General features: G+C 37.8%; 1 protein-coding gene and 1 non-coding gene across 7 annotated transcripts in view; one reads left to right on the top strand and one right to left on the bottom strand.

The window, feature by feature from the left end:
- MIGA1 (mitoguardin 1) overlaps positions 1-24,785 on the top strand; it is a 134,589-nt gene that overhangs the window by 44,974 nt on the left and 64,830 nt on the right. The gene's annotated exons all lie outside the window — the stretch shown is intronic.
- On the bottom strand, positions 7,467-7,573 carry LOC119528244. The gene has a single exon (XR_005215565.1). It is a non-coding gene; the product is annotated as a U6 spliceosomal RNA (small nuclear RNA).

Below are 24,785 nucleotides of genomic sequence, written 5' to 3'. Positions count from 1 at the left end.
GAGGATTGTTGGTTTCCTTTTTTTTTTTATTGTGAACTTTAGCATATGTACATAACAGTGATAACTTTCAATGTACGATTTCACAAATAGAGAACAAATTTTAAAGAATGTCTAGGTCACAGTTCCACTGCTTCAGTTATTATAAAATATACATGCAGAAAGGTCAACTCTTGATGTACAGCTCAACAAGCAGTTATATAGGTAATCTCAAAAATTGTTATGAGTTACAGTTTCACAGTCTCAGTCCCTTCCCTATTATGCAATACAAAGTATGTACAGAAAGGTGAAGACCTTCAAGGCACAATTCAGCGAGCAGCTATGGAGCTATAGGCTACAGTTCCTTCATGTCATTTACCTCCTTCCAGCCCTTCCAACACCCCAGCATTCAAAAGTATATATATGTAATTAAAAATCAAGCATTCATAGACCTTTGTTAACTCTTATTTTGTTTGTGGCTACCGCTTCTTCTCATGTAGTCTCTTTCTCCATCTTCAGGGGTGTGTAGGCAGTCAGCATCCTAACTTGTTCATATTGAAAGGGGGTGTCAACAGTATGGGAAAGGGGGCCACATCTGATTGTTGATCTTAAAGAGGCTGTTGCCTCTGGGTTTTAGGACTTGTCTGGTATAGGAACACTCTGGGGGATTTAAGTTTCTGAAAGAGAAAAACTAGTGAGTGAATCTTCTATGGAATCTGAGGTAGGGACCTAGATGTTTGGGGACTACTTTTGGTAAGGCATGGCATACTGTGGCCATTTGGGAGGTCTAGCTGGAGCTTGCATAAGAGAAACCTCCAGGATAGTCTCTCGACTCTATTTGGGATCTCTCAGCCACTCTGACCTCAGCTTGTTACCTTTCTTTTTCCCCCCTTTTGGTCCAGTATGCATTTTCAATCCTTCGCTGCCAGGGCCAGGATCATTCCTGGGAATCATGTCCCATGTTGCCAGGGAGATTCATTCCCTTGGGAATCATGTCCCTTGTCGGGGAGGGGAAGGGGAAGTTAATGAATTTATTTGCTGAGTTGGGCTTAGAGAGCTCAGCCTCCTATATACAACCCTAAATTTCACAGTAGCCAGCCTCAAGTCAAGGGCTTGATTTATTAAGTAGTGGGTTTCTAATTTCATGTTATATATATTCTATTCCAAGATAAACAATCAGCTTCTTACATTATCTTTGCTTAGTTGTACAATTATCATCACTCTCAACTTTAAACAATTATAATAACATAATACATCCCAGAGTTCTTATCAGCTGCTAATTATTCATCCCTAGTATTAATGTAGAGTTGGTAAGATATTCCTATTAAATATAGTCTTTAATACGTAATGGATAGTGTTTCCATACCACTCTATTGTTAACCCTTTGCATCAGTGTCATATCTTATATCATGCTAGCACCTCCTATCACAAGATCTTTGAGATATTTCCCTACATTTTCTTCTCAGAGTTTTATGTTTCGCTCGAATGTTTAAGTGTTTGTTCCATTTTGTCTTAATTTTTATATAAGCTGTGATATAGTGGTCCTCTTCCTTTTGGATATGGATATCCATTTCTCCAAGCACTATTTATCTAAGAGGCTGCTCTGTCCCAGTTGGGTTGGCTTGACTGCCTTATCAAAGATCAGTTGTCCATGGATGAGAGGGTCTATTTCTAAACACTCAATTTATTTCCATTGGTCAGTATATCTATCTTTATGCCAGTACCATGCTGTTTTGACCACTGTAGCTTTGTAGTATGGTTGAAAGTCAGGTAGTGTGAGACCTCCCACCTCATTTCTCTTTCTCAAGATATTTTTGGCTATTCAGGGCACCCTGACCTTCCAAATATTTGGTTATTGTTTTTTTCTAATCCTACAAAGTAAATTGTTGGAACTTTAACTGGTATTACATTGAATATATAAATCAGATTAGGTAGAATTTATGTCTTGACTATATTTAGCCTTCCAATCCATGAACACAGTTATGTTCTTCCATTTTTTTAGGTTCTGTTTGATTTCTTTTAGCAGTTTCTTGTAGTTTTCTATATAATTTTTTTTTGTGGCTTTGGTTAAGTTTATTCCTAAAAACTTGATTCTTTTGGTTGCTATTGTAAATGGATTTTTTTCTCAATTTCCTCCTCTTGTTGCGCATTACTAGTGTATAGGAGCACTACAGATTTTTGTGTGTTGATTTTGTACCTTCCCACTTTGCTGTGTTCATTTATTAGCTCTAGTAGCTTTGCGATAGACTTGTCTGGATTTTCTACATGTAGGATTATGTCACCTGCAAACGGTGAAAGTTTTACTTCTTACTCCCCAATTTGGATTCCTTTTATTTCTTTTTCTTGCTAACTGCTCTAGCTAGAACTTCCAGCACAATGTTGAATAACAGTGGTGACAGTGGGCATCCCTGTCTTGCTCCTGATCTTAAGACGGAAAGCTTTCAGTCTTGCCCCATTGAGTATGATGTTAGCTGTGGGTTTTTCATATATTGCCTTTATCATATTGAGAAAAGTCCCTTCTATTCCTATCCTTTTGATGTTTTCATCAAGAAAGGATGTTGAATTTTGTCGAAGTCCTTTTCTGCATCAATTGAGATGATCATGTGATTCTTCCGTTTTGATTTATTGATGTGGTGTATTACATTAATTGATTTTCTTGTGTTGAACCAGCCTTACATACCTGAAGTAAATTCTACTTGGTCACTGTGTATAATTCTTCTAATGTGCTGCTGAATTCAATTTTCAAGTATTTTGTAGAGGATTTTTGTGTCTATATATTCATTAAAGAGATTGGTCTATAATTTTCTTTTTTTGTAGTTTCGTGTCTGACTTTGGTATTAGGCTAATGTTGGCTTCATAGAATGAGTTAGGGAACTTTTCCTCCTCTTCAATTTTTTAAAGAGTTTTAGCAGGATTGATACTAATTCTTTCTTGAATGCTTGGTATAATTCACATGTGAAGTCATCTGGTCTTGGACTTTTCTTTTTTGGCAGCTTTTTGATGACTGAGTCTCTTTGCTTGTGATTGGTTTGTTGAGGTCATCTATTTCTTCTCGAATCAATGTTTATTATTCATGCTTTTCTAGGAAGTTGTCCATTTCGTCTGAGTTATCTAGTTGCTCATAGTATCCTTTCATTGTCTCTTTACTTCTGTGGGGTCAGTAGTTATGTCCCTTTCCCATTTCTGATTTTATTTATTTGCATCTGCTCTTTTTTTTTTTTTTTTTTTTTTTTTTTTTTTTTTTTTGTTAGTCTAGCTAAGGGAGCATCGAGTTTAGTGTTTTTCTAAAGAACCAACTTCTGGTTTTGTTGATTCTCTCTATTGTTTTCTTTCCTTTTTTCTTTCTTTCTTTCTTTTTTTTTTTTTTACATAATTTTATTGAAATATAGTCACATATCATACAGTCATCCAAAGTGTACAAAATTGTTCACAGTTTCATCATATGGTTGTGCATTCAACACCACAATCAATTTTTGAATATTTTCATTACTCCAGAAAATAAAAATGAAAATAAGAATAAAAATGAAAGTAAAAGAGAACACTCAAAGCATCCCATACCCTTCCTCCCCCCTTCACTTACTTTCTTTAAAATTTTTTTTAATTGAAATATATTCACATACCATACAATCATTCAGAGAGTAAAACAGTTGTTCACAGTATCATCATGTAGTTATATATTCATCACCCCAATCAATTTTTGAAATTTTCCTAACACCAGAAAGAATGAAAATAAGAATAAAAAATAAAAGTAAAAAAGAACACCCAAATCATCCCTCCCCTCTCACCCTATTTTTCATTTAGTTTTTGTCCCCATTTTTCTACTTGTCCCTCCATATACTGAATAAAGGGAGTGTGAGCCACAGGGTTTTCACACTCACACCATCATCCCATGTAAGCTACATAGTTGTACAATTGTCTTCAAGAATCATGGCTACTGGGTTGCACTTTGATAGTTTCAGGTATTTACTTCAAGCTATTCCAATACACTGAAAACTAAAAAGAGATATCTGTATAGTGCATAAGAATGCCCTCTGGAGTGACCTCTCGACTCCATTTGAAATCTCTGTCTCTGAAACTTTATTTTGTTTCATTTTGCTTCTGCCTTTTGGTCAAGAAGATTTTCTCAATCCCATGATGCCGGGTCCAGGCTCATCCCCGGGAGTCATATCCTGTGTTGCCAGGGAGATTTACACCCCTGGGAGTCAGGTCCCATGTAGGGGGGAGGGCAGTGAATTCACCTGCCGAGTTGGCTTAGCTAGAGAGAGAGGGCCACATCTGAGCAACAAAGAGGTACTCTAGGGGAGACTCTTAGGCACGATTGTAAGTGGCTTAGCCTCTCCTTTGCAGTAATGATCTTCATAAGGGAAGCCCGAAGATTGAAGGCTCAGCATACCAAATTGTCAGTCCTCAATGTTGTGAAAATATCAGTAATAACCCAGGTGGGACGTCCAATATTTCCACATTTTTCCCCAGCTCCTCAGGGGGGCCCTGCATATATATTTTTATTCTCTGCCCAAATTACTTTGGGATGTATCTCTATTTCACACTAACCTGTACAAACCTACAAGATCTCACTTCCTATTCAAAATTATATGTAATTATGGTATTTGAATAAACTGACTGTACAAGTCCAATTATTTAGTCTGCTGGAGAAAATACATATCCTGCACCAAATAAACAACTCTTCCCTTGATCTCACAAAGAAGTTGAATTTTTAAAACACAGTCAGTACCGTCCTTTACCTGAATTGCCTTAGTTCTAACCAGATATGCTTCATTCATATCTCTAATTGAAGTTTGGATTCCTTTTCAGCTTTTTAAAGAGTTGCTGTATGCGCTAATACTGACATTCATATCGCTGAGCTCTAGCTCTGAGTTTCAGGTGTCATACAGATAAGCAAAGTTCCAGAGACCAACCAGGTTATACACACAGGGATCAGCATCTCAGAATCTAGAGATAGCTATTACAATTCAGGGATAGATATGACTGCTATAAGAGCTTATAATCTAGGGACCATTACAATAAGCGTTCCCCTGATAAGCTGTGCTCTAAGATTGAATTCTGAGTTTACACATTATAGTTAGTCCATATTGGTGAGGCATTATAATGTTTGTCTTTTTGTTTCTGGCATACTTCACTCAAAATGCTGTCCACAGGATCCATTCACCTCGTTGCATGTCTCACAGCGTGACTCCTCCTTGTTGCTCAGTATTCCATTGTATGCATACACCAGAGTTCACCATTCTGTTCATCAGTCGATGTACCATTAGGCCACCTCCACCCATTGCAAATCATGAATATTGCCTCCATAAACACCAATATGCTAATATCCATTTATGTTCCTGCTCTCAGATCTTCCAAGTATATACCCCGTGATGAGGTTGCAGTACCTTATGGCACCCACATACTTAGTTTCTTGTGGAACCACCACACTGTACTCCAGATAGGCTACACCATTCTACCTCCCCACCAACATTAAATAGGTCCATCCCTCTCTCCATGTTTTCTCCAGCACTTATTTTCCTACAATTTTATAGAGATATATTTACATACCATCCACAGTGTACAATCAGTTGTTCACAGTATCACTGTATAGTGTTGCATTTTCACCACAATCAGCACTTGAGCATATTCATTACTACGGAAAAAAATTTTTTTTGAGAATAATAAAAAAGATAATAAAAAGAAAAATAAAATATCACACAATACAATATAGTAGTAGAGTCAGACAACTACACCACTACCAAGAATCCCATATCCCTACCTTATATCCCCCTCTCATACACAGTTAGCTTAGGTGTATTGCCTTTGTTACATTTAATGGAAGCATATTACAGTGTTACTGTTGACCGTAGACTCCAGTTTGGTTTAATTGTATTTTTCCCCCAATACCATCCCTTTTTCAAGGGATGCAAGGGATTTGCATGGTTGACTTTTGTTTGTTTTCCCACATGTAAAAACATTTTTACATTTGTACATTTAGTCATGATCATTGACCGCGCTTCTTTTCGCGACGTTATACAGTCCCAGTCTTTATCGTCTATCTTTACCTCTGGTGTCATACATGCCCCTAGCCCTCCTCTTTTAGCTTTACTAGCAGACCTCTTTGTTCAGTGTGCTTACAATATTGTGCTACCATCACACAGGATTATGGTATCTATTTTTGGATCTATACTGTGAGTCCTGTTGAACATTTTGTAGTCCTACAGCAACAAAAATGGCCGATCTCTACTCTCTTTCTATCTCCGAATAACCTGTGTCCTCAGCTTTTAACTCTCGAAGTTTGCTCATTAATGTTAGTTCATATTAGTGAGACCATATAGTATTTGTCCTTTTGTTTCTGGGAAACTTCACTCAACATAATGTCCTCAAGGTTCATCCACGTTATTGTATGTTCCGTGACTTTCTTCTGTCTTACATCTGCGTAATATTCCATCATGTGTACACCACATTTTCTTTATCCACTCTTCCATTGATGGACATTTGGGCTGTTTCCATCTGTTGGCAATCATGAATAATGCCAGTATAAACATTGGTTTACAAATGTCTGTTCATGTCTTAACTTCCAGTTCCTCTGAGTATATGTCTAGTAATGGAATAGCTGGGTCATATGGCAATTCTATACTTAGCTTCCCAAGGAACTGCTACACCATATTCCAGAGTGGCTGCAGCAATCTACATTCCTACCAATAGTGAATAAGTGTGCCTGTTTCTCCACATCCTCTCCAGCACTTGTAATTTTCCGTTATTTGGATAATGGCCATTCTGGTAGGTATAAGATGAAATCTCATGGTGGTTTTCATTTGCATTTCCTTAATAGCTAGTGAAGTTGAGTATCTTTTCATATGTGTTTCAGCCATTTGTATTTCTGCTTCAGAAAAGTGTCTGTCCATGTCTTTTGCCCATTTTTAATTGTTTTTTTTTTTATCTTTCTGTTGTTGAGTTGTAGGATCCCTTTATATATTTGGGTTATTAAACCCTTATCTGATATGTGGTTTCCATATATTGTCTCCCATTTTGTAGGCTGCCTTTTTACTCTTCTGACAAATTCTTTTGATGTACATAAGTGTTTAATTTTGAGGAGATCCCATTTGTCTATTTCTTCTTTGGTTGCTTGCGCTTTAGGTGAAAGGTCTAGGGAACTACCTCCTATCACAAGATCTTTAAGATATTGCCCTACATTTTCTTCTAAGAGTCTTATGGTCTTAGAGCTAATGTTTAGTTCTTTGATCCATTTTGAGTTAATTTTTGCATAAGGTGTGAGATAGGAATCCTCTTTCATTCCTTTGGAAATGGATAGCCAGTTCTCCAAACACCCATTTATTGAAGAGGCTGCTCTGTCCCACTTGCTTTGGCTTCACTGCCTTATCAAAGATCAATTGTCCATAAATGTGAGGGTCTATTTCTGAACACTCAATTCAATTCCATTGGTCAGTATATCTGTCCTTATGCCAGCACCATGCTGTTTTGACCACTGTAGCTTTGTAATAAAAAATATGGAATGCTTCACAAATTTGTATGCCATCCTTGTGCAGGGGGCATGCTAATCTTCTCTTTATGTTTCCCATTTTAGTATATGTGCTGCTGAAGCAAGCACTCTAGCATCATTTTTTTTAAATGCAATTTTATTGAGATATATTCACATACCAGATGATCATCCAAAGTGTACAATCAGTGGTTTACAGAATCATCATATAGTTGTTATCGTTCTGAACTGTCAAGATGGTTTTAGATTTTGATTTGACATTGAATTTATTAATTATCTTTCTCAACTGTGCATTACTCTTCAGTTTAGTGAGAGTGCCATCACTACTCTATTAAACCATTAATAAAAAATGTTCAGTGGACAGGGCCACTGAGATCTGAGATGTGACACTTGAAATTTTCCTTAAGTTACAAAGAATTAAGACACTTTCATGTTCATTCAGCTATAAATTCACATTTTTTATCTTTATCATATAGAGATCATGGGATACTTTATTATGCCGATATATTTATATATGTATTTGTCTACTTAACTGGCAAATTAGGAAATGTAAAAATATTTTTGAAGAAGCACCTATTATCAGTTCCCATTCTTTGGAAATATTGCTGATCCTGAGCTTTTTTGCAAGTAAGTATTTGGCATCAAGTATTGATAACTGGTTTTCATTTGCTTGCAAACTGCTTTTGTTTTGGAAGTCACAGTATCAGTTTTTATTGGATATAGTATAGTCTCAGCAAATCTTATTTCACTAATTTGGAATTCAGAATTTAAACAAGGATTCAATTTTATATTTGTACTATCTTAAGGAGAGTAGTTTACTAAATTAACATTATGGACAAGATTATAGGCAACTGTTTAAATCCACTCAGAACACACAATTCTTTTAGCATGTTTAAAATAGTCTTAGCATCCTTCTTTTATAGAAAGATGTTTATTGACAATAAATACCTATTCTCTTTTTTAAGAATAGCAGCATCCAAAAGCACTTTTCATTTGTGAGAATTTGTGAATTATATCATTTACTTTACATAGGTGAATTTAATAAAATAGATTTTTAAATTCAGTTTTATTCAGATGTATTCACATATCATGCAGTCATTCACGGTGTACAATCACCTGTTCACAGAACCATCATGTAGTTGTGCATTCATCACCCCAATCAATTTTTGAACATTTTCCTTACTCCAAAAAGAATGAAGATAAGAATAAAAAGTAAAAGTAAAAAAGAACAGCAAATCATTCCATCCCCCCAGTCCTACTGTTTTTCATTTAGTTTTTGTCCTCATTTTTCTACTCATCTCCATCCATATACTGATAAAGGGAGTGCAATCCACAAGGTTTTCACAATCACACCGTCTCACCATGTAAGCTACATATTTGCACAATCGTCTTCAAGAATCACAGCTACTAATTTGCAGTTCGACAGTTTCAGGTATTTCCTTCTTTCTATTCCAGTACACTAAAACCTCAAAAGGGATATCTGTATAGCGCATAAGAATGCCCTCTAGAGTGACCTCTCGACTCCATTTGAAATCTCTCATAATAAAATCAATTTTTTTAATTCATATTTATTGAGATATTGTCACATACCATGCAGTCATACAAAACAAAGCGTACATTCAATTGTTTACAGTACCATTATATAGTTGTGCATTCATCACCAAAATTAATTTTTGACATTTTCATTACCACACACACAAAAATAAGAACAAAAATTAAAGTGAAAAAGAACAATTAAAGTAAAAAAGAACACTGGGTACCTTTTTTTCCTTTTTTTTTTCTTGCCCCATTTTTCTATTCATCCATCCATAAATGAGACAAAGGGAAGTGTGGTCCTTATGGCTTTCCGAATCACATTGTCACCCCTCATAAGCTACATTTTTATACAATTGTCTTTAAGATTCATGGGTTCTGGGTTGTAGTTTGATAGTTTCATATGTTTACTGCTAGCTATTCCAATTCATTAGAACCTAAAAAGGGTTGTCTATATTGTGTGTAAGAGTCTCCACCAGAGTGACCTCTCAGCTCCTTTTGGAATCTCTCTGCCACTGAAACTTATTTCATTTCCTTTCACATCCCCCTTTTGGTCAAGAAGATATTCTCCATCCCAGGATGCCAGGTCTAGATTCCTCCCTGGGAGTCATATTCCACGTTGCCAGGGGAATTCACTCCCCTGGGTGTCAGATCCCACGTAGGGGAGAGGGCAGTGATTTCACCTTTCAAGTTGGCTTAGCTAGAGAGAGAGGGCCACATCTGAGCAACAAAGAGGCATTCGCGAGGAGACTCTTAGGCGCAATTGTAGGGAGGCCTAGCCTCTCCTTTGCAGCACCAGTCTTCCCAAGGGCAAGTCCTTTGGTAAGGGACTCAGCCCATCAAACCACCAGTGCCCTATGTCTGTGAGCATATTGGCAACCATCGAGGTGGGGGAGCCCAACACCCTTGCATTCTCCACCAGCTCTTCAAGGGGGCTCTGCATATTTTTTTCATTTTTTTTCTTTAATTCTCTCTCTCTTTTTTTTTAAATCAACTATATCAAAAAAAAAATTTTAAAAACATACAATAAAAAAAAATTTCAAACAAACCATAACAAAGGAGTCCAACATGTTCCTACTCTACCCCAAGAAGATAACCCAATTTAGAAACATTTCTGTGAACTTGTTCCCACCACACCCACCAGAAATTAACAAACCATAGTCATTCTTGGGCATTCCCAGAACATTAAACTCATCCATGATAGCTTATCTGTTCTTATTGGGTTAACGTTCCCCCTTCACCAATTGTTGTCTATTGCGAGTTCCCCTACATTCTACATTACAAACCATTTATTTTAGGAGTGTGTTGTTTAGCCTCCAGGTGTTTGTGAATTTTCTAAGTCTCTGATGGTTATTGACTTCTAATTGTATTCCATTGTGGTCAGAGAATGTGCTTTGAATAATTTCAATTTTTTTAACTTTACTGAGGCTTGTTTTATGTCCCAGCATATGGTCTATTCTGGAGAAAGTTCCATGAGCACTAGAGAAGAATGTGTATCCTGGTGATTTGGGATATAATGTTCTATATATGTCTGTTAAATCAAGTTAATTTATCCGATTATTTAGGTTTTCAATTTCCTTATTGGTCTTCTGTCTGGTTGATCTATCTATAGGAGAGAGTGATGTGTTGAAGTCTCCCACAATTACTGTGGAAACATCCATTGCTTCCTTTATTTTTGCCAGTGTTTGTCTCATGTATTTTGTGGCACCATGATTGCTGCATAAACATTTATTATTGTTATTTCTTCTTGTTGAATTGCCCCTTTTATTACTATGTAGTGGCCTTCTTTGTCTCTCATAACATCCTTGCATTTAAAGTCTATTTTATCTGAGATTAATATTGCTACTCCTGCTTTCTTTTGGCTGTAGCTTGTATGAAATATTTTTTTCCATCCTTTCACTTTGTGTCCCTGTGTCTAAGATGAGTCTCTTGTATGCAACATATTGATGGTTCATACTTTTTGATTCATTCCGCCAATATGTGTCTTTTAATTGGGGAGTTTAATCCATTTACATTGAATGTTATTACTGTGGAGGCATTTCTTGAATCAGCCATCCTGTCCTTTGGTTTGTTTGTCAGATATATTTTTTCCCTCTCTCTCTTATTGTCCTTTAATAAACCAATATTAAATCTCTTTAGTACTGAACCTTTCTCTATATCTCTCTCTCCTTTCTTTGTTTCTCTGTTGGTAGGGCTCCCTTTAGTATTTGAAGCAGGGCAGGTCTTTTATTAGCAAAATCTCTCAGCATTTGTTTGTCTGTGAAAAATTTAACCTCTCCCTCAAATTTGAAGGAGAGCTTTGCTGGATAAAGTATTCTTGGTTGGAAATTTTTCTCTCTCAGAATTTTAAATATATCATGCCACTGCCTTCTCGCCTCCATGGTGGCTGCTGAGTAGTCACTACTTAGTCTTATGTTGTTTCCTTTGTATGTGGTGAATTGCTTTTCTCTTGCTGCTTTCAGAACTTGCTCCTTCTCTTCAGTATTTGAGAGTCTGATCAGAATATGTCTTGGAGTGGGTTTATTTGGATTTATTCTATTTGGAGTTCGCTGGGCATTTATGCTTTGTGTATTTATATTGTGTAGAAGGTTTGGGAAATTTTCCCCAACAATTTCTTTGAATACTCTTTCTAGACCTTTACCCTTCTCTTCCCCTTCTGGGACACCAATGAGACTTAAATTTGGAGTTTTATTTTATCTATCATATCCCTGAGGTCCATTTTGATTTTTTCGATTTTTTTCCTCATTTTTTCTTTTGTTCTTTCTTTTTCCATTCTGCGTCCCTCAAGGTCACTGATTCATTGTTCAGCTTCCTCTAGTCTTGTGCTATGAGTATCCAGAATCTTTTTTATTTAGTCAACATTTTCTTTTATTTCCATAAGATCTTCTATTTTTTTTATTTACTCTTGCAGTTTCTTCTCTATGCTCTTCTAGGGTCTTCTTCATGTCCTTTATGTCCTGTGCCATGCTCTTGTTGTTTGTCTTTAGTTCTTTGATTAATTGCTCCAAGTACTGTGTCTCCTCTGATCTTTTGATTTGGGTGTTTGGGTTTGGGTTATCCATATCGTCTGGTTTTTTCATATGCTTTAAAATTTTCTGTTGTTTTTGGCCTCTTGGCACTTGCTTTACTTGATAGGGTTCTTTTAGGATATGTAGGATTATTCAAAGCCTAATCTCTAATTTGTCAGATATACAGTTTGGTGGAGTACACTTTAACTAACCAGCCAATGGCGTCTGTGAGTCACCGATTCCCCTCAAGTCAGTTCTCCCCAACTTTGTCTTTGTGGTGTGTGGGATTCTGATTCTTGTGGGGTCCAACTGGTGCACCAAGTTTGGGTGTGTTGTTGGTGCTGTCTGCCCTGAATGTGGGGCGTGTCTGAGTGGTTAGGGAGGGAGGGCATCTTTAATAATCAAACCTCCCAGGTGTTCCTGGAGATTAAAGGCTGTTGCAAGAGTCTGAACCTTCATTTCAGTCTCACCACAGATTGTTTCTGCCACTGACCCACAAGTCCCTGCTATTGGCATATGGTCCCTGGGACTTGCAAGAGGGTCCCTCTTCAAAGTCAGTCCCTCTTCCAAGCCTTGCCCTTCTAGGGCCTCTGCTGAGGGAAGGTTGTGCTACATCTCCAGTGCGCGCCATTCCTTAAGGGAAGTTCTGGGCTGTCGGGTCACATAGGTGTGTTCCCAGCCTGCTATAAGGTTGGCTATATGGGGCATGTTAATTTCCCCCTTTTCGCACAGCTCCGCCTTCCCAGCTCCGGGGCAATTAGATGTGGGTGTGGGAAAGGCTACTGTCCACGCCTGATATTGTGGCATGTGCGTGTTGCTGGAAACACTTCCCATCGCACTGCCTTTTTTGGTGCAGCTCGGGGCTGTGGCTCCGGCGCCAGGCAGGAGCATTCCCAGCCCACCAGGAAGATGGCTGTAAGGGGCATGTTATTTTCCCCTTTTGGCTCACCTCTGCCTGCCTCGCTCTGAGACAGTTAGCAGCTGGTGCACGAAAGGCTGTCTTCCACACCAGCTATTGAGGCGTTCGCACAGCCCTTTCCTGCCATGCTTCACTGTGCGGTTCTCGGTGCTATATCTGTAATCGCTTTTGGATTTTTTAAAAAAGAACTAGTCCACCTCAAAATGGCAACCCATGGTTTCCCCACACTACAGCGTGGCTTCTGGACATTGAGCTGGTTTACTCACTCATTTCAGAATGCAGACTCCCAGTTTCACCATGTGCACGGTCCCTGTGGATTTAGCAGACCTTGTCCAGCTGATGCATCGCTGGAACTGGTGTTCTGGGTCATTTTCTGGCTTTTATCTAGTATTTTTCACGGAAGTATTTTTTTGTCCTGTCTCTCCCAGCTGCCGTCTTAGGTTCTCCCCAAAATGGATTTTTAAAACGTATGTTATGGTTCTAACATTGGAGTGTCATGCTTGCACAATTATAAATTCACTAAAAGTCACTGAATTGTGCACTTTAAATGGGTAAATTTTATGGTTCCTAAATTATGCTTATATATAGCTGTTAAAAATCTGGTCTGGTTACTGTTAACTAATTTTAAATAAGTAAATTTTTGTGGATTTGAAATAATACAAATAATACTTAATACTAAAAAATGTAGATAATGCAAATCCCCCCAATTTTTTTTAAAAAAGCGTGTTTCAAAGCTGATGGCCTGTTGAATTATAAACTGTCTAGTATGTTGCCACATGGTGGTGCTACTTCAGCTGGTATCCAGAAATGCTGTTCATTTTCAATTTCTTCTATTGTGTACTGGCATAGGAATTTCTGCAAATGTTTGTGGTGATTATTGTGTTATTTTAGTTTTGTTTTTAAATATAAAATTTTTTTAATTCTGTAGCATTTTCATCCAAGTCGTCATTAAATCAAATGTGATACTGAGAAGATCAAAAACTGGTGCTACTCCTGCTCTTAACTTAGTAGAGCACATATTAAAAATATTAGAGCTGATGCTGAGAAAATAAAATACAGCATTAAAACCGATGCTGAGAAAATAAAATACAGCATTAAAGGACGTTTATTTTTCAAATGAAGTTCTGGCAACCTGGCTGTTACAGAACTAAGTTAATGCACTCCTAAACCACGGAGTTAAAATAGAAAGACTTTTAATATTTGGGAAGTAGGAGAACCCCTAGAATGTCCTCTCAACTCCATTTGAAATCTGTCAGCCACTAAATCTTTATTTTATTTCCTTTTTCTTCCCCTTTTGGTCAAGAAGGCTTTCTCAATTCCTTGATGTGAGGTCTAGGTTCATCCCTGGGTGTCATGTTCCACATTGCCGGTGAAGTTTACACTCCTGAGAGTCATGTCTCATGTAGCAGGGAGGGCAGTGAGTTTATTTGCAGAGTTAGCTTAGAGAGAGAGGCCACATTTGAGCAACAAAAGTTCTCTGGGGGTGACTCTTAAACACAATTATAAGTAGGCCCAGGTCCTCCTTTGCAGTAACAAGTTTTTTAAGGACAGGACCCAACTTCAAGGGCTCAACCTTCTAAATTGGTAGTCCCCAATGCTTGTGAGAATATCAATAGTTCCCCAGGTGGGGAAGTTTAATATTTCTACCTTTTTCCCCAGGCCCTCAAGGGGGCTTTGCAAATACATTTTCATTCTCTGCCCATATTACTTTGGCATGTATTGGGGTTTCACACTAACCTGTACAAACCAACCAGTTCTCACTCCCTACTCTAATTTCCACATAATTATGGTGTTTGAATAAACTGACCATACAAGTTAAATTATATAGCATTCTCAGTTTCCTTATTGGTCCTCTGTCTAGTTGTTGTGTCCTATATAATGAAGTGGTCTATTGAAGTCTCCTATTACTGTAGATGTGTCTGTTGCCTCTGTTCAGTTTAGCCATTGTTTGTCTCATGTATTTTGGAGCTCCTTGATTGGGTGCATAAACATTAGTAATTGTTATTTCTTCTTGGTGGATTATCCCTTTTATTAATGTATAGTATCTTTCTTTGTGTCTTATGACTTCTTTTCATTTAAAGTCTATTTTATCCTGTATTGGTATAGATACCCCAACTTTGTTTTGATTGCAGTTTGAGTAGAATATTATTTTTTCATCCTTTCAGTTTCAGTCTCTTTATGTCATAGGGTGTTAAGATGTGTCTCTTTTAAACAAGATATCAATGGGTCATATTTTTTAATCCATTCTCCCTGTCTCTATCTTTTAATTAGAGAGTTTAATCCATTCACATTCAAAGTTATTATTGTGAAGAGTGTTCTTGAACCAACCTTCTTATCCTTTGGTTTTTAATTGCTAGATGCATTTTTCCCCCCCTCTCTTTTTTTTTTCCTTTAAGTTAGCCTTACTAATAACTCTTCAGTTCTGTGCTCTTCTCCAGACCTCTTTCTCCTTTCTTTTTTTCTCAACTGGTAGAGTTCCCTTTAGTATTTCTTGCAGGGCAAGTCTCTTGGTAGTAAATTCTCTTAGTGTTTGCTTGTGAAAATTTTAAACTCTCCCTCAATTTTAAAAGGAGCTTTGCTAGATAAAGAATGCTTGGCTAACAGTTTTTCTCTGTCAGAATCTTAAATAAGCCATGCCCCTGCCTTCTCACCTTCATTGTGCCTGCTGATGAGTCAGTACTCAGTCTTATGTTGTTTCCTTGTGTGTGGTGAATTGCTTGTCTCTAACTGCTTTCAGTAGTTTCTCCTCTTTAGCATTTGACAGTCTAATCAGTATGTCTTGGAGTAGGTTTATTTGCATTTATTCTCTTGGGAGGTTGTTGGACATCTATGATTTGCATATTTACGTCATTTAGAAGGTTCAGGAAGTCTTCCTGAACTATGTCTTGGAACACGTCCTATCCCTTTACCATTCTCTTCTCCTTCTGGGACACCAATGATTCTTACATTTGTTCACTTCATGTTGTCCATCATTTCTCTGAGATCCATTTCAAGTTTTTTGATTTTTTTTCCCATTTGTTCGTCTCTGTGCTCATGTACATTTATTCTGTCCTCAAGTTCACTTATCACTTCCTTTGCCTCTTCAAATCTGTTATTGTGTGTCTCTATATATTTTTAATTTGAGCCACAGTGTCTTTTATTTCCATTATGTATGCTATTTTTTTATTTACTCTTTCAAATTCTTCTTATGCTGTTGTAGAGTCTTCTTGATTTCCTTTATGTCTTTTGCCATCTTGTTGAAGTTGTTTTGGAGATTTGTTTGTATTTCTTTAATTAATTCCTCCAAATTTTTTGTCTCTTGCAGCTTTTTAATTTGGTTGTTTGGTTTGTCCATATCTTGTAGGCCCTTTAAGTGCTTTGTAATTTTCTGTTGACTTCAGCGCATTTGTTAGTCTTGATAGGGTTATTTTGAGAAGTGCAGAATTATTTGAGCATTTAAATATGTTTGTTTGCTGGAATGCATTTTCCCAGTTCTACCAGCAGGTGGCGCTCTCAAATATGTCTTCTCTGAACTTCTCCTGTGCAGTGGGCAGAGTCCATACTGGATGGGGAGCCAATCAGTGCACCCATTCTCCATGTGCAGTGGGGGAATGCCTGTCCTGAGGCTGTGATGCAGGCCCTTAGCAGGTAGGCAGGGAGTCTGATCAACGGCACCTGGCAGATGGAATGTGGGTCCTGCCTCCCTGCTCCCTGCCCGCCGTGTTCCTGCACGTCTCTGTGGTGTGGGTGGGGTTCCTGATCTGTGGTATGGTGCCTCTTCTTTCCCAGCTTCTTGCTGTTGTATCATCCCCCAGACTTCCGTAGGGGAAGAGCAACTGCTGCCTGCCAGGTTCCTTCATGGAAGCTCCCCACTGTCTTACTTTGGAGGCTCACCCCCCAGCAAACTGTCGAGGTAGTGCATGGAAGTGGAGAGCCACTCCTTACTCCCTTGCTGGTGTTGGTTTTGTTGCTGCTGGCTGGGAGGTGGTCCAATGGGAACACACTCACCACATTCTACGAGCTGTCATCTCTCTTCTGTTTTTGTTGGTGTCCTCTCCATGTACTGTAGGGGACCCTCTATGGCCAGTCACACCCTGAAACTGGTCCCTCGTGTCCTCCAGCCCCTTTCTAGTTACTTTCATGAAGGAGAAGCCCGTTCCACCTCACCTTCGGCGTCTTCCCAGAAGTACCTGGATTGGCTTTTATAAAGGGGATTTATTAAGTTACAGATTTACAGTTCTGCAGCCATGAAAGTGTCCAAATTAAGACATCAACAAGAGGATACCTTCAGTGAAGAATGGCCAATGGTGTCCGGAAAACCTCTGTTAGCTGGGAACACATGGGCTGGTGTCTGTTGGTTCCAGCTTGTGTTTCAGCTCCTCTCTCAGCTGCCGTGCATCCTTAGCTTGGCATCTCCAAATATCCTTCTGTCCGCAATTCCAAGTATCTCTGAGCATCTCTGTCAGCTCCCAAACATCTCTTCAAAATCTCAGCTGCTCTGGTGTATTTTGTCCGCTTAGCTTCTCTGGAGCAAACTCTGGGCTATCATCTTCAAACTTCTCCAGGCATCTCAAATCATCAGCAAGTGTCTCTCCAAAAGTCTGCCTGCTGCTCTTTTAACGGACTTCAGTAAACTGATCAAGTCCATGCTGAGTGGGCAGGGCCATATCTCCATGGAAATAATCAAAAATATCAACTACAGTTAGGTGAGTCCGTCTCCATGGAAACAACCTAATCCAAATGTCCCACAAAACTGGATTAAAACACAGCTTTTGGGGGGGCATAATATATCCAAACTGCCACAACAGTCAATCTTCTTGAACATTCTGTACTCCTTCAGCATCAAATGCCGGATCTCTATCCACTTTCTATCTCCTAATATCTTCATTTCCACACTCTTCTCCGAACCTCTCTCTCCTGTCTTTTCTTATATCTGTAGCACTTCCTTTAGTATTTCTTGTAGAGGAGATCTCCTGTTCATGAACTCTCTCAGTGTCTGTTTATCGGTAAATAGTTTAAACTGTCCCTCATTTTTGAAGGACAGTTTTGCCAGATGTAGGATTCTTGGTTGGCAGTTTTTCCCTTTCTGCATCTTGAATATATTGTACCACTACCTTCTCACCTTCACGGTTTCTACCGAGAGATCTACACTTCATCTTATCGAGCTTCCCTTGTATGTAACGGATTGCTTTTCTCTTGCTGCTTTCAGAATTCTTTCTTTGTCTTTGACATTTGAAAATCTGATCAGTAAGCGTCTTGGAGTAGGTCTATTTGTTTCAATTCTGTGTGGGGTATGCTATGCCTCTTGGACCTGTAATTTTATGTCTTTCATAGGGGTTGGGAATTTTTCATTGATTATTTATTCTATTATTCTTTCTGTCTCTTTTCCCTTCTCTTCTCCTTCTGAGACACTGTGCCGGTTTGAATGTATTGTGTCCCCCAGACGCCATTATCTTTGATGTAGTCTTGTGAGGCAGACGTTTTGGTGCTGATTAGATTTGCTTGGAATGTGCCCCACCCAGCTCTGGGTGATGACTCTGATGAGCTATTCCAATGGAGGCATGGCCCCACCCATTCAGGGTTGGCCTTGATCAGTGGAGCCATATAAATGAGCTGACTCAAAGTGAAGGAACTCAGTGCAGCTGTGAGTGATGTTTTGAAGAGGAGCAAGCTTGCTAGAGAGGAACGTCCTGGGAGAAAGCCATTTTGAAACCAGAACTTTGGAGCAGACGCCAGCCACGTGCCTTCCCAGCTAACAGAGGTTTTCCAGACGCCATTGACCATCCTCCAGTGAAGGTACCCGATTACTGATGTGTTACCTTGGACACTTTATGGCCTTAAGCCTGTAACTGTGTAGCCAAATAAACCCCCTTTTTATAAAAGCCAATCCATCTCTGGTGTTGTGCATTCTGCAGCATTAGCAAACTAGAACAGACACCTATAACATGTATGTATATTCATGCACTTTATGTTGTCATTCAGTTCCCTGAAACTTTGCTTATGTTTTCCCATTCTTTTCCCTCTCTGTTCTTTTGTATATAGGATTTCAGATATCCTGTCCTCTAGTTCAGTAATTTTTTCTTCTGCCTCTTCAAGTCTGCTGTTGTATGTCTCCATTGTGTTTTTCATCTCTTTTATTGTGCCTTTCATTCTTGTAAGCCCTGCCATTAGTTTTTTCAAGCTTCCGAATTCTTCCTTAAGGTCATTCAGTGTCTTCTTTATTTCCTTCATCTCTTTTGTCAGATTTTCTTTAAACTTGTTGATTTGATTTAGAAGATTTATTTGAACATCTGTAATTAGTTTCAACAACTCTATCTCAGTTGAGGTATTTGTTTGTTCCTTTGACTGGGCCATACCTTCATGTTTCCTGGTGTATCTTGTGATTTTTTGCTGTCAAGGCATCTGATTCTCTTGATTAGTTTATTCTGAAGGTTGTTTTCTCTCTTTTGCCTTGTGTTTTCTTGTTGGTTGTCTTTGACTCTATCTTTTCTTTGTTTCTCTTGCTGGCAAGTTGTCAGATTGGCTCTGCCCCCTCCCCAGTCTTCCCCCCAAAATCAGGTGCCCACCATGGACCATCACAGGGATGGGAGGTAGGCTCTGGGAACCTCAGCAAGTTCACTGTGTGTGGTAATACAAATCTGCTGGATTCCTGTGGTGCTGTGTTTTCTGCTGGCCAGCAAGACCTAGGTTTGTTTTAGAGCCCTGCTTTAATAGTTGGATCTTCCGTATTTCTCAGCCAAAACAGCCAGGTTTCCATACAGGGCGTGTACACAAGCTCCTGTGGTCCTAAGAAAGGGTCTGAAGCTTCTTTTTAAGTGTTTCAATTCCCTTGCACCTTCTGGATGGTCCAGCAGATGGTGCTGTTCAGTAACTTAATTGTCCTCGGAAGCTGCTATGCCTCTCAGCTCAGGCTGCATCTACACAAGTGAAACTGTGGGATTCTTATGCCCTCACTTTGCCAGCTAAAATTTGGCTCGATGTGGGGAAAGTACTCCCTCGGCTGACATAGTACTCAAGCCATCCCCAAGGCCAGGAAATGGTCCCCACCTGCTGCTTCCCTCCAGGGTGGCAGAGGGCTTTCAGACCCAGTGCTGAAAACACATTGTCTGTCCACATTTTCTCAGTCTCTTTGTCTCTCATTGACCTGGGCCTTGAAATGTCCTCCCCTGTCCCCCAGGTCTTCAAACAGGGGGGGTATGTCTCACTGCTGTGAGAGATTTCATAGTCTTTGTCTATGGTGGGAGGGGTCCAATTTGCTGATTCTGTACCTTTCCTACACTGAGACCGAGTGAGGGGGGTCGGAGAGGACTAGTTTCTCTGGGAGGGAAGATTCCTACCTGATATTTCTTCTTTTTCTTCAGTTCATCATTTGCAGTGTCTTTCTCCAGTCTATCTCCTCCTCCAGGGTTTCAAAAATTCAGAATTGTTCTTTGTTTTCATTGAATCTCAGGAGAGTTTTCAGTAGTTGTTTACGTCGCCATGTTTATGATGGCTCCAATACTTCTGTTTTTGAAAACATACTTAAAAACAGATTTCACTATGGTCATTGACGGTGCTATAAAAGTATGCTTGAAAGAATAAATACTGCCCAACAGTTGTAATGTATACTTCAGTTCCTCTGTATGTTTATTCCTATTGGAAAATAGCTTTGAATTAGGCAGCGGTTGAATTATGTTGGCTTTTAAAAAAATTTTATGGTGGTAACGTATATACAGTATGACATTTCCCATTTTAACTACTTTCAAGTACATAATTCAGTGATGTTAATTACAGTCACGATGTTGCACTAACATCACCACCCTCTGTTATCAAAACTTCTCCATCACCCCATAAAACCCTGTACCTGTTAAGCATTAGCTCTCCATTCCCTGCTCCCAACCCTACCCCTTGTACCCTGAAATCTTCTTTCTTCCTAAACTTGCATATACTAGTTATTCATATAAGTGAGAACATACAATATTTGTCCTTTTGTGCATGGCTTATTTCACTCAACATAATGAATTGTAGTTGAAAGAATACATTCCCTGCATAAGATATAACTACTCTGTATTCTCTAATTTGTTTTTTGTCATATTTTATGCTGGCATTTCCTTAACCATTCTGAATTAGTGTATCATTATTGGGTGTATTTCTAAGCTCTTTCACACTGAAAGTTTACTTCTGGCTTGAACAAGTTATTTGTTCTGTTCATCTTATTAATAAGAGTTGGGTAGTCATAAACAAATGAAATGTAGATTTGAATTAATTCTCTAACAATGAAAAACAAATCTCCTCATTCACTTAACACAAGGTTTAGTGTTAAATATGGGGTGTTGAAATCACTAGAGGGCAGCACATTTTGTCCACATAAATGCCTGTGACTCATAAATGCCATTCTATGCTGCTCATAGCACTGGAAGTTAAATTTAGGTCAACACTGTTTTTCTGGTAGGTTTTGTGTACACCTGCTACTGTAACTCAGAGTGGAAAAGAGCGTGGAGGTTATGGACAGAGATTTGAAATCGTGTTAGTGTAAATTTCCATTAGTGTGCAAATTCTTCTAGCTAACATCATCTAAAAGTATTAGGTTTATTTGTAGTTTCTGTTTTATAGAAAATTGCTAAATTACAATTAGTTGTAATTTTGTTATTGTAATTTTTGAAGGCTCAACCAAATAGTTCCAGTATCGTTTCATTTATACACAATATAGCTTAGTGATTAAGAACATGAACTTTGGCTTCAAACAAATATGAGTTCAAGTTTTGGTTCTACCACTGTTATTAGCTATGAGACTTTAAGCAAGTCTTGACCTTTTTAAGACTCAGATTCCTCATCTGTAAGATGGGGGAAGATATTAGGATAGATTTCATAGAATTGTGAGGATTAAATATGAGATAACACCTGTATGCCATTTAACATAGGCACACTGTCAACACTTTATCTGTTCATTTTTATAGTTATATTCTAGCAGTTTAAAGAGGCCTATTCTACTATTATTTGAAAATTGTGCTGTTACAGGTATATAGATGAATGTCACATGTTCATAACTGCTTTATAATGATATTGTTCAATCATATCCTCCAGACAATATTCATTTTATTCTGTGAATAAATTTTATTTTTTCATATTATAGTAATACTATAAATGTGTATTTACTGAAACAGGCATTTAAGCCGTGTTTCAAGTCATTTATTTTGGAAAGTCATAAAAATATAATATAATCTTTATAAATCTACTTTTTTTTCTTTGTTAGCAAAGAAAATGTCATCTGAAGGGGTTGCAAAAGGATATGTTCTAGATTTAGCTAAGAATATTGACTTTCTTTGATTCCTGATTTCATTCTCTTATAAAGGACTCCAATAATAGGATTAAGTCCCATTCTGAATGAGGTGGGTCACACCTTAACTGAAGTAGCCTTATCAAAAGGTCCTGCTTACAATGGGTACACCACCACAGATTCTCAGCAGTCTCAGTATTTAGCTAAAGTACTCTTCCTGTAGGAAGGAACAAATGAAAAGGTGAAGAGAGCAGCTTAAAGTATTAAACCAACATAGCCTCTTGCTGGAAGATGGAATAGAAGTTCTTTCTTAATCCTGACTCTAGACTCTTTGTGGGCAGAAGGCATATTTAATTCTTGTATTCTTTTCAGCGCCTGCTACTGTGCGTGAGTATAGTATAAATATTCAGTAGGTCTGTAGTTCTGACAAGATGTTTATCTGAATCACCTTTGTAGCTTTTAAACAACTTGGATTCCCAGGCTGTGTGCTCCAGATCTACTGACTTTGAAACTTTGGGGTTGGGACTCAGTTGTAGTTCAGCAGGGATTCTCATTTACACTTCTGTTTAAGAGGTTAATGGGCTCTTCAAGTAATGTGTGAATGATAGACAGATAGATAAGTGGATGGATAGGTGGATAAGTAGGTAGATAGAATAAGATTGGTGATGTTAAGATTTTCTGTAATAAGTTTAAGTAAATTAGTGTTATAATTTCAGTTTATTATTAAACATAGAGCTTTATTTTTAGTAAATGGAAATTTAACCAAAGTTAACATCTTTAAAGGTTATAAGAAGAAAATGTAATGTACGGCTGATGTCTGTTTACATTTAAGTCTTAAATGTACTTACTGCTACCAATAAGTTTATTTTGCCACATAAAAATTGCAAAAACTACTGGTGCTTTGATTCTTTTCCTCCTTTCTCTCTCTTTCCCCCTTTCCCAACCTTTTATAGATATGTGATTTCTTAGTGTTTTTATTTAAGTTCCTGTGTTTCTTTCCTTTTCTACAAACGAAAGCCCAAGGATAAAGAAAAGTATGGAAAATATTTTTAAAAGTTGGTCAGATACCAACATTTTGCCATATATGCTTCAGATTTTTTAAAATAAAAAACTGTGTTATTTTAGATAGAATTGAAGTACTCTGTGCACGTTTTCCTGATTCTGTTTCTCTCCTTTTCCAGAGGTAATAGTTATCTTTGAATGTATCACAAGCCAGTATTTACGTGTATATACGTATATAAAGTTGTTGCAGTGTGCATTCTTGCATGTGTTTCTTTGTGCACATGTATAGGTGTTCCTCTAGGACAGTTTTTTGAACTGGTGGTTATGGCCCGTTGGAATCAGTTTAGCAAGTTGCAGTCTGCATTTAAAAAAGCATACTTATGTATCAGGGTGTTACATACACGTATATGTATGTATTTATATACATATATATACACACACACTACACACATACATATAGTTGTATGAAACTCATATTACATTTATGTATCTATGTATATGTGACTACTGGGTTTCAAATTACATTTCTTACTTCAGGTCATGGACACACAAGAATGACAACCAGTGCTATAGAAGTGAAATTGATGAATTGTCAATATGCTGGTCTTTTGCTTTAGTAGATATTGCCAAATGGCTCTTTAGAGTATTTGTACCAATTTGAGTTCCCACCACCAGTGTATGAGAGTTCCTTCTTCGCATACCAGTTTGTTTACTGGCTTTCTGGTTGTACCAAGACTTTAAATTTTAATGTTACCACATTTATCTGTCTTTTTCCTTTATGATTTGTACTTTCTATATGTTGTTTAGCAGATATAAAGATAATTCTTCTGTATTTTCTTCATAAAGTTTTAAAGTTTTGCTTTTCATATTTAGGCCTTTAATCTGCCAGGAGAGTGAACATTTGTATAACTAGGTGCCTCAGCACCGCTTGTTGAATAATGTATTATTTTATTCTTATGTGAAATGTCCCCTCTGTCATATATCAAGTTTCCTTATATGTGTTCTTTTCTGGGCCCTGTATTTTGTTCTTCTTGTCTGTCTGTTCACAGTGGTGAAGAGGGTCTTAATTATTGTAGCTTTATATAACTTTATAATAAGTCTTGACACCTGCCAGGGTGAGTCTATTCACAATTCCTTTGGCTATTCTTATCCCTTTTCTATTCCATGTGAAATTTGGGACAGTTTGTCAAGTTTCATGAAAAACCCTCTTGGGATTTTCATTATTACATTGCATTTATAGGTCAGATTATGGGAGAATTTACATCTTAATAATGTTAATTTTTCCATCTAAGAACATGGTATGGTTCTTCATTTATTTAGGTCTTCTTTTATGTCTTCCATAATGATTTACGATTTTCTTCATAAAGGCTTTCATATATCTTTCTTCCTAGGTCCCTTATAGTTTTCTACATGGTGTCATTTTAAAATTTACATTTTCTAGTTATTTGTTGCTGGTATCTAAAATACTGATTTTTTGCATTTGAATATCATTGTCATCCATTCTGTACTCTTATTAGTGCTATTATGAATAATTTATTGTAGGTTTTTTTTTGGAATTTCTGTCCAGATCACATGGTATCTGTGAATGGTAACATTTTAATTTTTATTTCTTCCTTTCTAATCTTT

The sequence above is a fragment of the Choloepus didactylus genome, chromosome 2 (genome assembly GCF_015220235.1).
Source record: "Choloepus didactylus isolate mChoDid1 chromosome 2, mChoDid1.pri, whole genome shotgun sequence".
Taxonomy (NCBI): Eukaryota; Metazoa; Chordata; class Mammalia; order Pilosa; family Megalonychidae; genus Choloepus; species Choloepus didactylus.
Note: the sequence above shows the minus strand (reverse complement) of the source record. Positions and strands in the feature narration are given on the sequence as shown.